We start from the raw sequence: 14,244 nt of genomic DNA, 5'->3' as shown, positions 1-14,244 counted from the left end.
TGCTAACAGCCTTTCTCTCCTACTAAGTTAGTGCTCTCCACCCATCCTTAAGTCACCAGAAAACTCATGAAACTTGCGGTCCCCATTAATGACCCTACCTCTATTGTGTCTTTTCTGACTCACTGACAAATAACACTGTCCTGATTTTACATGTGTAGCATGTGATAAGCAAAGCAATTGGTTGATTCTTTGACTTTGTCACCCCTGCCTTTCAGCACATAATCAGCTGCTGAGAAAAACATCTGCCAGTCATGGGGCTCCAGCAGGAATGGGGTGAGTCTGGTTACAGGACCCTGTCAAACATCTCTAAGCTTTTTCCTGGGCTCCTCTCCTTCTATACTCCATTCTGTTGTAACCTGAGTTGAATAAAAAAAACCAACAACAATGCTTTGGAATCAGGAAGAGGACTGAATCATAAGCAGTAGCTTTATTTCCAATTAATCTCCTTCTCCACATGTTCTTTATATAGGCAACAAATGCCAACTTCAAGATTCCTCAGGGCTGTATTAGGAAGGCTTTGGGAGGGGGTCAATCCCACTATTTCAGTATTGCACTATTTCAACCTGTTATACATTTCAGTTTTGCACTAAGTCAGTAAACGTCTTAAGGCCAAAGCACTTAGGATATTGCTGGCTGAGCAGTTTAGCACCATTGCACAATTTGAGTAGACCACTGTGATGGAGTTTTTAAAGGTTAATAAAAGAATTCCAAGTGGCTAACAGCAATCTTGCATAGTAGAAGCATGAACCAAAAAGGAGAACTTGCACATTAAGCTTAATTATGTTCAGAAATAAATTCAGTCTTCATACTGTAGTTAGATGAAGAAAATAGAGATAGCTTACTTTTATTCAGTAGATCTGGATACAAGTAGATTCATAGTAGAAAGTGTCCATCACTGGTTCTTTGTAGACACTTTCTATAGGGTGAGAGCTGCATCCTGCAGCAGTTCCTGCTTGCAGGTCTGCCCACGAGGTAATGGAGATTGTTAATCCCCAAGCCTGAGTAGGAGGAGGAAGTGGAAGTCTGGTGACCCATGTGACATCCAACAAGCACAACAGAGATGCATTTGCTAGAGAGACCCTCTTATGCTTATGAGACAATGCTGAGTTGACCCTGATAATTCCAACACACTGAACATATTGCTGGTGTATCCAGCTTTTTTAGGAGATCACAGCAAAATGGCAGCAGACAAGATTCACCAGGAACTGGAGGAGAGAAGGCATGCCCACATCAGCGTGAAACAGCCACTACATACTGTTTTGATCCCATTCACTGCTGGTCACCTGACATTACCATGACTCCACATGATAGGTGGAGAAGCATAACAGAGCTTGTATTTCTTGCATTGACTTTGGATGCTTTCAGAATAACGGTGGAAATACTACTTTAATGCTGGTACAGCAAAGATGTCTGAAGCCTGTCTCACTCATGGGTTGGGGATATGATAAGAGCAACGTCATATGGATGTGGCAGAACCACACACACACACACACACACACACAAACCCATGTTGTGGGGCATGTTTGCCTTGTGTTTAGCAGGGAAGGCCATGTCAGTCACTCTGTCTACAACTGACCTCCTTGCTTTGTGCCCGCTCTGTCCATTTCATTCAATATATAGCAAGATTTTTTTAAAAAAAAATTAGGATTAGAAGGTATGATCTGCCTTGATCAGCTGTGTTTTCCACATAACAACCCCATCAGCACCACCAATTTTGCAAGATGGTGCATGCTAAAATAAATTAAACCAATGCAATAAAACCTTGGCTTGAACAAAACAAAAATTCAGGAAGACGGTGTAGGAACAAAAGAGTCTGGAACTTACTCAGAGTCTCCTCAATAGGCTGGGACAGGTTTAGGCAGGCCTGGGATTCCAGAAAGGGTGTGCCACAGCAAGTGAGCCTCTCTAGGCCACATCCCCATCCAGTGAATATTTTTAGCAGAGGGGACACAAAACTAAATCCCTCCCGCAGATCTTAGGGAGCCTACAGAGGAGGAACGGAAGGGGATTTCATACAGGTAGAGTCTGAAAATAAAAATCATTATGTACAGTGTAAGTCTATCAATTTCAAATGTAGCTCAAGTCTGAACTGGAGGGTAATTACTAAACATCACCACTAGTGAGGGCAGAGCAATCTGCATACCTTTGCGTTTTTTCAGAGAATCCTTTTATCTAAACCTTTTCCAGGGGAATATCCTTCCCTCCTGTATACAACCAACACAAAACTGAAATAGGCACCTCATATTTGAGGTGAGCACTACAATTCCCAAAGGTTGCATTTATGAGCTAGGATGGCAAATCTGAACGGAAGGCTTTGTCTATTTTCCCATTTCATCGTTTTTTAAATAGTTCAACCTGATGCATCTCTATTCAAGCATAAGCTTCAATGAATTTGAATGGATCTGAATATAAACACCCTATTTGGAGTAGTTTTAATTTTGTCCATACTTATCTGGGATTAAGCCCCTGTGAGCTGGCTGGATCTTACTTCTCAACAGGAATGCAAAGGACTGCATTATTAACTATACCAAGTCCTGTGGATTAACTATCACTTATCCATGAAGTGGAACAGAGACATCAGGATAGCTTCTTTTTTATATTATGAATCACATTTATAGGCCAACTGACTCCATCCTGATTTCTCGTCTTCTAATGTGCTGGACTTAAGATGTGCTTCTTAAATTTGAAAGTTGTGTTTGACCACTTTATACTTCGTAAAACTGTTTTTAATGGTAAAGGGCTTTTGCTCTGTATGTGTTTATGGATGTATGTGTTTATTTATGCATATGAGATTTTAAATTAGAGCTACCAGGTCTGGGCTGCAAAAATCCAGATGATTGCTAGTTTTCTATATCTCTTTTGTGCCATCTAGTGGTTGCACAGATTTTTGCAGCCACAGTCCCACAACTCTTCTTCAAATCTGTTTCTTTCCTTTCCTAAATTGACTGCTTCCCAGTGCCATGAAGTGGAAATGTCTCTTCTTCAAAGGCTAAAAGGAGATGTTGCCATCACATAGTAGGAAGTAGCCAGGAACAAGCAATCCCTCCCCATCCCTCCAGATGATTTGATGAGACACGTTTTTATGCCGGAAGACATGCTCATTCTTAGTATAACCAGGCTTAGCTTCCAAGTTTAGGAAATCAGGCTAAGTGGGGCTGCACAGGAGGGATCACTCCCACCCCCACCCCCAGGTGTTTGAAGGATTCACTCAGGCAAGGACCATATAAAGATCAACCCCTTAAAAACCCTTCTCCCAAAGGCTGTGTCGAAAAAGCAGTATGTAAGTGACCTCCTGTTCCCTTGGGAAGTTGCTTTCCCTCGCAGGCCTAGAAAGCAGAGACTGAGTCCCCACTTGGGCAACTATTATCTAGGTTCCCACTGCCAAAGGACGGCAGGCACGGAGGACACCTCAAAGTCACAGGCCATGTCAGGAAACCAGGAGAGAAAAGACCAGATATTTGAGAGCCCAGCATTGAAGCAAAAACAGAGAGGGACCAGGAATACAAATGCAGGCTTGGCTTTTCATCAGCACTAGTCACCTGTGTGCACCCAACAATTTTCCACCACCAGAAAGGGAAAGCCTTGGAATGTTCATTGGTCCTTTTGAGATGAGATCCTGACCAGCAACAAACAGAGCTGTGTGAAGCCAAAGGAAAATAGGAATTATTCACCAAATCACCTTTAGAGTAGACATGACACAGATTAAGCAATTTTGAAATATCTTTCTGATTCAAAGGAGCATGCCTTATAATATTGGTTACTCAAAATCAACAGTGGAAAGAGGCTGTGGCCCTGCAGGTCAGGTCTGTAAGCTTCCCAAACACATCCAGTTAGCCACTGTGTGAAACAGAAGGCCAGACTAGATGGTTCTAAGACTATATAGAGCAGGGTCCTTATATTTTTTATGCACCAGGGTGCAATCTATTCCTTTACTACAGTGTTTCTCAACCTTGGCATCTTTAATGCTGGCTGGGGAATTCTGGGAGTTGATGTCCACACATCTTAAAGTTGCCAAGGTTGAATAACACTGCTTTACTGTAAGACGGTATAGGCAACCTAGTGCCCATGCATACCAATTTGCCCATGGACGGCCCCCAGCCCCCATACTTTATCCCACCTGATTTGAGTTTTGTAAGGCAAAGGAGGACGTTATTTCAAGAATGCCTTTGGGGCATGTATAGGCCATATAGGCTATCTTGGAAAATAACAATGATGGAGAGAGAAAGAGAGAATGATAAATTGGTATAGTAGAAAACATCCTGGGACTTCAGGAAATAATGAAGAGCAACTTTTCCAGTTTACTCAGCAGCCATTTTGTGAGAATGCCTGTAACATGTTCTCAAAATTTCATATATACCCACTGGCCAATACTGCTTTATGAAATATTGTGTGAGTCATGGAGGATTCTGATTTCTTCTTCAGGATTATGAGATTACATAAGGCATCTTTCACTGACATGTCGTCTCAAACCAATTATCAGCAAATTTAAGGGAAAAAAACCTATGAGAGTCAGTCTGGTGTAGTGGTTAAGGCATCACACTAGAAACCCAGAGACCATGAGTTCTACTCCTGCCTTAGTTACAAAGCCAGCTGGGGGACCTTGGGCCAGTCACTTTCTCTCAATCATAGAAAGGAGGCAATGGCAAACCACTTCTGAAAATGTTGCCAGAAAAACATTTTTTCAGATAGTCACCAGAAGTCAAAACTGATTCAAAGGCACAAAGACAAAACAAAACTAACTCTTCCCCCGGAGATGAGGCAAGCCCCCTCTCTCCTTACCTTCTGGAAAAAGCTGAAGACCTGGCTCTGCCATCTTGCTTGGGGCAGGAAGGGGAGTAGTCATTCTTGGGAATGGCTGGTACCTTAAAATGGTCCTCATATATACATTAATTGGATTAGAACTTCTAACTGCCATCTGGATTCTATTTTATACCCATATCTTGTATTTATATTTATATTTTATGTATTATTAATGGTCTTACTGTATTTTAAATTTTGCAACCCATTTGCATTGCCACAGTTCCAGTGAAATGGGTTGCCGCCCCCCCCGCCCCCGCTGTTGAACCATCCAACTGCGTGAAGATCAAAGGATGCTGGAGGGGAAAGCTAGGCAGGTCCAAAGCAGCGACCAGATCAGGGTGAATTAAACACCTGGAACACCCAGAGTCAACTAAAGCCCATACCTCTGTAGTCTTTGTGCAGGAACCTAATTTCACTTTTACTGCTAAAGTGGGACAGTCAGCACTCACCATAGCATCTTCGCGCCCATCCTCTTCCACCTGCCCGCTGGAGCTCTTCATGGCAGGTGGCTGGCGTTTCCCGCCGGCTCCTTAGAGTTGTCTTCAGCCTCTCCTGGGAAGTAGATTACTTCCTCAGCTTCGGCTGTCCCTTTGGCTGCTGTCATTCGCTGCGAGGGGGGGGCGATTTGGCCGGCGGCTTCCCCACTCGATCTCCAGCCTTGGCTTTTGGGCAATCAGCTGCTTGATGGCCCTCCTTTCTGCATCGGAGACACTGACCCCTCGCGTAGCGCCGATCTCTCTCCTCATCCCAGGCTCTATAGCTTGGCCGGGCAACAGTCGCATCACTTTGGGGTCCCCTCATGGTGGCGGGTGGTTTTTCAGATTTTCTAGTTTGCATGAAGGTATGCTGAGCGTGCTCAGCCTTGCCTGCCAGACAAATCCGGTCGTACAATGACTCCGGGTCGTCTCTACACAACGCCCAATGCAGGACATCCTGGTTGAGTCCCTCTTTAAAACGCTCTATTAGAGTGGACTCAGACCAGTCAGTGATTTTCCCAGCCAGAGCTTTAAACTCTAAGGCATAATCAGCTACTGACATTTGGCCCTGGGTGAGATCCTTCAGCACCTTCTTAGCTCTTGCCTTGGCCAGAGGATCTTCAAAATGCAGCTTTAACGCCCACATGAAATCATCGAAATAATCAAGTGCAGGGGAGTCAGCATCACTTAATTGAACATACCAGTCAGCCGCTCGACCCTTCAATTTGGTGGCAATGGCAGTTATTTTAGCCTCTTCGGAAGGGAAGCATGCCTCAAACTGCCTCATATAACTTTTAGCATTAGTTAAAAAGGAAGATAACTTTGTTGGATCCCCATCAAACTTGACAGGAAAGTCTCTCACCCCCACTCCGGTTGGAGCGGAATCAGCAGCCACTTGAGTGGCTGGGCCCCAGGTTACAGTAGCTTTCCCTTTTCAGGGTGGGGATACTGATGGCTGGGCTCTGCAGGGTGGAGATTCATCCCGGAGCCATCTCCGGCCCCGCTTCGCTGGCGGTCTGGATGGGGGGATGGGGGATGGTTGCGGGAAGCTGGGATCTCCTCCGTGCCTCCCCTGCCCCTCCAGTGACAAAGACAGGTTTCTCAACATGTACTCCATCGATTCTATTTTGGCTTCCACCACTCTTAGTCTCTCAGGGGTTCGAGAGTCCCCTCTCCTTCGCCTGCCCAGTTTCCTCTCAGTTGACACCGTAGTAGATTCTTTGTCTGGGGTTAGCGGGAACCGATACTTCCAGGACGTCCCCAACATCCCTGGTTGGGGTTCCCCCACTTCATCCAAGGTGATCAACTCTGTGAGCAATTCGCTGGGTGCCAGTTGCTTTGGCTCTTCCCCGTTGTCAGATTCCTCTGCATCAGAATTGGAATTTGATTCATCCCTTGACAGGTCTCGGGATTCTGAAGGTTCTGGGGTGAGATTCAGTTCTCCGCTCTTGACCGTCGACTCGGGCATCAAGCTAGCCGTCTCCTCGAGTCCCCCGGTCATGGATTTTGACTCAGCCATCGTTAACTATTTTCCCTCACAAGAGACTGATCTTGGTAGGAGCTAACGGTACAGCTTTGGGATTCTCAGCTTTATGTAATGGTTGCCTATTCTAAAACACCGTCAGACTCATGAGCAGGAATTCAAAGATACCTGATTTATTAAAGAATTGTGTGCAGGATCACAGAGAAAGCTGAGAATGATGAAAGCGTGCCAAATTCAAACTAAAAACCCTTGGTGCAAATGAAATCCCTTCCCCCGTAGAATCTTCCCAAGTTCACAATGCCAGGTGCTCCTAACGGTTTCTGATGGTCTGCGGGGAAAAGGCCTTGAGCAGAGAACATAACCCAAACACATTCCATTGTACTGATTTCACATACAGAGCTTGGTACAAGGTCTCACAGCAGCTCCCTCCCAAACAGAAACGTGCGTCAGCGCCATGGCATGTGAAACGTTACGATGTATAAACTACACTGAATCAGTGAACATGACAAATATGCGTAATGATATGAATAAAACACTGAGTGATTATTTTTCCCTTAGGGTACCTAAAATTAGTGGCTGTGTTCACAGATCAGATTAATTAAGCCATGATTTCCATATCATAGTTTATTAAACACGTCACATTTTATTGAATTTGCTGGATTTACCCACAAACCGTGGTTTACAAAGTGCAGTGGCTGGGTTCACACACCATGCTACCACAAACCCAAGTAAATCTTATTATGGTTTAGTTTGACGTGTGAAACTAGTTACAGGATCTGAGAATAACCATTTTGAAAAGCATGCTGCCTTCTTGCCCCTTTGCAAGTTTCAAGGAATTTGTGAGCACGCCTTCTGCTTCTTAGGCCCCATGCCAAGCCACTTTAGAAGCACTAAGTGCAGTGATGTTTGTCTTCACACTACTTTCAATATATTACCATAACCCAGGCAAGGATACTGGCTTGAGTTCACTTTGGCCTGATTTGCCTATCACAGGGTTTCTCAACCAGGGTTCCATGGAGCCCCAGGGTTCTGGGAGAGGTAACTAGGGGTTCCCTGGGATATCACAATTTATTTAAAAAATTATTTCAAATTCTGGCAACTTCACATTAAAGAGGAAAGTTTCACTATTTTTAGTTTAAGAACACTGTTAACGCGTATATACAGGCTTACACATGAAATGAATATACAGTAGATTCTCAGTTAACCAGAACTCAAGCAACAGGCAGAAAAATCACACAGGTACTCTCAAGCAGCTGGAAGAAAAAAACAAAACCGGCACTCTCAAGCAACAAGCAAAAAAAATCTGTATCTCTCTGCTGCCATCTAGTGGGTATTAGGGTTTAATAATAACTCTCAAGCAACAGAAACTACATTTATCCGGCATCTACCAATCCCCATGGGTGCTGGTTAACTGAGAGTCTACTGTAATAATTTTGTAACTTGTGGCCTATATTTGAGCCTGAATGTGCAGGGGTTCCCTGAGGCCTGAAAAATATTTCAAGGGTTCCTCCAGGGTTAAAAGTTTGAGAAAGGCTGGTCATGCTAGGCAAAGCAATCTTGGCCGAAGTATGATTTTTTTGAATATCTGAACCAATCCAATCAACAAATCACAGTTTGAAAACCCTGCTGATTGTTTATATATCCTTGCTTGTTTTAACCATGGGTTATTGTTATAGCTGGCTTACTCCTAGTCTGGTTTTGTGCTCTTGTCCACATATCTTGCCAACCCACAAAGATTCCTTTAATCCTCTCAAGATTGCCTGCAGCTTGTTCAGCAAACCATGACTGAAACACTGCCAGGCTTCAACTTTATTCTCTCCTACTCAATGCAACGTTTTCCTACCCTTAAAAAAAAAAGACAACTTCATAATCTGAAAAGGGGGGAAATTAATATATTAGAAGGAAATTTAAAAACTTTATTCTTTACAGATTGCAGTGATAAAATTATTCCTATAACTTCCCTCTCCAGTTCCTTGCATCAGATGTATTATAGGAACTTTTGTTCCTTGGTTGCTTCTATACTGATTGGCACCCCTACTCCCTGTTTTTGTGGGCTTTTAATTTTCCTGGAAATTGTCTTTGGAATGGCTCTGAGCAACTGGGCTGATTCTCCTTTTGCTTTGATCACTCTACTTTTTGGACCCATGACAAAACTGAACCTCCATAGCCAAGTTGTATGCCCTTTTTAAAAAATAGTCTCTGTCACACTTCGTGATATTTAACTTAACTTCCTTCCCCCTCCCTCCATCCGTCAGTCATCTCATTTGAGTGCTCTTTCACAATAAAGGCAGTTTAAAAATTATGTCTATGTAAATATATGGCAAATCTTTAAAATGGGACTCCCAGAATTAACGCCATTCAAAGTACCAATCCTTCCTACCCTTCCTTAACTTTAGCAGTACTGCAACACAAGATGCTTTGAAGTAACTCCTGGAACTAAGCAGATACACAGTTGTTACTCAGGTGTTGCAAGGAGGGCAGGCCAGCAGGAGCCAAACATCTTTGTTCAAGCAAGAAAACCATGCTGCAGGGAAATACGTTTTTGGAACAGAACATACTGTTGATGGAAAACTGTGATCCTCTTCCCTCCCCCAACCCCCATACAGAGTTTCTGTTTCACTATGGCTGTATAATGCCCTACAGGCACTGAGTAGATAATGCAATACCACAGGTGAAGGCTTGGAAGAATGATTTCATTCACTTGTCTATCTTTCACCCTGAAACAAAGCAATGGGCTCCTTCTGGGTCTGCCGTCTGCTCAAAGTCTGGCACAAGGATGGGGTTGGGCAGGAGATGTGCAGCTGGCTCACCTTGAAATCCAGAAGCAGAAAGTAAGTTCTGTGGCTGGAAGCTGGTACAGCTCCTGCCACTAAGTTCTTCCTCTTCTCCCTTCTTTATAGAGCAGCAGGGATGAATCTAAAAACCCTGGTCACCCCTAGAATTTCCCAAAGGACATTTTGAGAAGAAAATGGAATCATTAGGGCTATCATATTGGGGCTTTGAAAAACAAGAAAAGCATTAGTTGGCAGCAATGAGCAGGAATTTTCAAGGATCACTTTGTGGCCCTCAGATGGTGGTCTGGATTTCTGCAGGCTAAATCTGGTAGTCATAACAATAGCTGCAGGCTAAGCCTGCCCCCAAAGTGGCCTCCTTATTGTGCCACTCTGTGCTCTCTTCATCTACATTTATTCTCTTTTTTACACTGCAGTCTTCTACAAGAGCTCTCCAGCTGTGTTGTGACTCCTAACCCAGATTTGCCAGCTGGTGTGGCCATCTCCTGTTACTGTATCCAGGAATCACCTGGGAGGTCAGGAGGAGAAAGAAATATTTTCTTTAGCCACCTATTTTCCTTTCCACACAGCCCAGTCATGACTGATGAGGCTGGCTGGTTCTCTATATTTTGCTGCCTGAGGCAAAGCTGCATATCCCTCCCCTTCTCTCTCAAAGTCAATAAGCATCATATATAACGTAATAGAAAATCTGGCCATTGTTTGCTCCCCTCCCTGGCTGTGCTCAATGTGTAAGGAGATTGGATTCATCATAAGCCAGGATCAGGGGAACGTGAGGTATGGGGGCTGAACGAATATCTGCTAGGCTTTCCTGATGTCAAAAACTCAGCTCTCTTCCTGCTCATTTTTCATCTTTGGAGGGCAAATGGTGTCCTCTCTGGTCACTGGCATTGATCGGGCTGTTGCTAGTGTGATACAGCCTGATTAGAACTTGCACAGAATTCTGTCAAGGGAAGTGCACAGTGTGGATGAAAGCTTGTCATGAAACTGATGCTGACCAAATCAAACCAAGCAGTATATAATAGATTTATCACTTGAATATTTGGGGACATCTGGCTGAATTGCCCGGAAGTTTCCTGGCATTGACATCTACCTATGCTTCTTGCTATTAACAGAGATTACAGTGGTTTGGCCTGGTTGGATTTAAAAGCTGCCAGCACTTGATCATGGAAAACTATTCCAGGCTGGAAATGGGGCTTGCTTTCTACTGCTTGCACTGAGACCAGCAGCTGTGTGTTTAAAAGAGGCCTTAAGGATTTCTACCCTGTTCTTCTACCAGTGCACTTTCTTACATAGTGGATCCTGCATTGAAGGCTTGGCTTCTGCATCTGGCCCTCTGCAACCAATGCCTATGAATGTTTCAGCTATTTAGGTAAGAGTGACATGATAACACTTTCACTTCTTACTCAGCCAGCTATTTGGGACAGCAGGAGTTGGGGACTGATTGGCTGGAAGTCAAAATGGATGTGCCTATAACACAGGCCTTTCCTCTTGCCTTTTGGTGAAAGAGAAGGGCCAACTCGCATTAATTTGCACACATCACACTAAACCATGGTTTGTCAAACAAACCATAAATAAACCTGTCAGGCTGTGCTCTCACTTTATACTAAACCATGGGTGGCTTAATCATGGTTTACTGAAGAAATCATAATTGGATGAGTTCACAAAATATACTAAGCTATTATCCTGGATAATTATCAGCGGTTGAATATATACATTGCCTAGGCCAAAATGAAATAAGCTGCATTCAGTGTTAGGGTAAACATATTTACTTTGAAGTAAATTCCATTGTGTGTTATTTCCTTGTGAAAACATATTTAGAACTGTTGCCTTCAACCAATTTGTTAGTTCTGTTTTGGCCTGCAACTAGTGTGCATTCTAGGACCTCCAGGGAAAGATTTTAACTCAGCAGCAGAGCACATGCAAAAATTTATTCTGTAACATCTGTGAAGATCCAAAGAAAACCAAAGGGACTTCAGTTCAACAGAACTGCAGGAGGCAGATATTCTAAAGTCTCAATTTATCTACTGAAGGGTTATTTATTTATTTATCTGTCAAATTTATATGACCGCCCATCTCACAAAAAGTGACTCTGGGTGGTGTACAATAAAATGATAAACCAGTAAACATAAAAAACATTATTTAAAAAATTTAAAAATCACAAGGCTAAGAGGGAAGAGTGGATGTCAACAACAATAATGGAGCCACCTCAAGATCTCGCTGGTCCCCTGGGACCCACAGGCACGGCCGCAACTAGGGTCTGTGTCACCCAGGGCAAACATGGATTCCGCACCCATTTTGGCACCCCCCAGTGCTCATTTTGGCACTCCCCCCAGTGCGGCACCTGGGGCACATGCCCTGCTTGCCCCCCCCCCGTAGTTGCGCCCCTGCCCCCAGGCCTGATGACACAACCAGGTTTTGAGGGACATCTGGAAAATCAAGAGGGATGGAGCCAACCTCACTTCCAGGGGGAGAATATTCCATAAGGCAGGCGCCACGGCAGAGAAGGTCTGCCTCCTGGGACCCACCAAATGTAAATCCCTAGCAGACAGGACCTATAGCATGCCTCTTCTGCTGGATCTGATGGGCTGGGCAGATGTAATTGGGGAGAAGCGGTCCCTCAGACAACCCGGCCCCAGGCCATGAAGGGCCTTAAAGGACAAAACCAGCACCTTGAATTGGACTCAGAAGCAGACTGGCAACCAATGCAGGTTGTGGAGCAAAGGTGTAACATGTGCTGTTCTAGAGGCATATGTAACTGCCCATGCTGCTGCATTTTGCACTGGCTGAAGCTTCTGGATACTCTTCAAGAGCAGCCCCAGTTATGGGCCCTCTATGCAAGAGGTACCTTGACTAATTTTCTTAAACTAGCAAGTGAAGTGGTTAGATAAAGCTTCTGACCAGGAATTTCATAACTGGGGCTGCATCACTCCACTAAGAAGCCTGTTAGTCAATGTTACTGCTTCCTCACATATCTTGATGGGTGCAAAGAAATGGGTTGAGTAGACTTCATCAGGAGAAGGGATAGACCACTCAGTGGTAGCTGCTTATGAGTGAATGTAATAGATGAACTTTATGAAAGTTCAGAAGAGACTTCATTGAATAACTAGGTCTCACAGAGATCCTAGAGATGATGATGATGGGGGAAAAAGTCATTCTGACTTTGGATGTTATCTCAAAGTTTCAGCCACAGAATTATTTTTTTCTGATGGGAGGAACCAAGCTGGAGAAACCGAACAGTATACAGAACAATATCTGCTTGTGACATGAAGCCAGGATGCTTCTGAAATCTTCTTGTTCTGGCCAAACCCATCAATGAAAAGTACATTTGCTTCTATCTTAACTAACAGATGCAACACTCTTTAATGTTGAATAAAAGTAAACTGCATGTTCTGCATATTTGGCTCAGTTGTTATATCTTGGTTGTAATTGTTCTACACTGATAGTCCACTCCAGTGTAACCATAAGGTGCTCTCATTTAACTTCTTGGTTTCAGACATTTTGGAGGGGGTGAAGTGAAAAGTCTTACACATGCTTCCAGTCCCATTTACATATAAAACAATACAGATAAAACCCCTGAATTTCCCCCCTGTATCTAGCCATTCCTGATAGACGACCTACGGGCAGAGCCCACATTATTGCCTAACTACAACCTATACTGCCTTTCAAGGTGTCCTCAGTTTCAAAACTGTTTTGTCCTCTCACTTTTTCTTTAATGTGGTGATGCAACAACCTAATCCCACAAGCAAACCCATGTCTCCTCATGCAGTAAGGGGAGAAGTACCCTCTTCCCAAGTCATATCACTATAAACTGAAAATCCCATTTGGCTTGGATACGAAACAGTCAGGTGTCTTCCTTTCCACATTATCAGCTTTAACAGGCATTGCAGAGCTTCAGTGCATCTTTGATGGTCACTGCGTATCAACACAAAAGACAGTGAGGTACTGTAAGGCTTTGTAAGTAACCAGTATAATTCAAGTTGCAATGCTCTAGGAGTCTCTAATTTTTCATTGGGGAATGTGTAAGAATATGTTTGTTTCAGTTGTTCTAGCAACTCTGATATTCTTTTGTGTGTATCTCCAACTGCAGACAGACAGATAGATATACACATGCACACTGTATATATATATATATATATCTACAGTTGGAGTAATATACTGTACATTAATTAATCCAACTGGGATCAGAATTAACTATGATTCCCTAAGGACGGAGGAACAAACTGGCCTTCCAGAGGCTGGCATGAGCACCACTTAATGTGGCCAGGGGTCAGTGATAATGAGTGCTGGCAGATTCCAACCTCTGCAGGGCCATGGGCTCCCCATCATAGCTGAAAGCTTGCAGGGCTAAAAGCAGCCACCTGTTTTTCCTTTGGACATCCAAATTCCCTTGCAGTGAAGAACTACCCTGAAGCTGGACTGCCAGTTATCCCATCTCAAAACGATATTGTAGAGATGAGAAGGGTTCAAGGAAAGACCAGTTGGCTATAGTGAGGCTATAGTGAGACAGAGTGTGTGGAAAGCTCTGAGCTGTAATGTGGTTTGATATTTTGTGAACTCAAACATTTGTGGTTGTTTCAGTAAACCATAGTTAAACCATGATTTATGGTAATGGATGAGTCCGGTAAGTGATTGTTCTCAATCTTCCTAAACACTAAGAAACATCAGATGAAGCTGACATCCATCTTAGATTAAG

This window comes from Candoia aspera, chromosome 2 (genome assembly GCF_035149785.1).
Source record: "Candoia aspera isolate rCanAsp1 chromosome 2, rCanAsp1.hap2, whole genome shotgun sequence".
Taxonomy (NCBI): domain Eukaryota; kingdom Metazoa; phylum Chordata; class Lepidosauria; order Squamata; family Boidae; genus Candoia; species Candoia aspera.
This window is presented reverse-complemented; position numbering follows the sequence as displayed.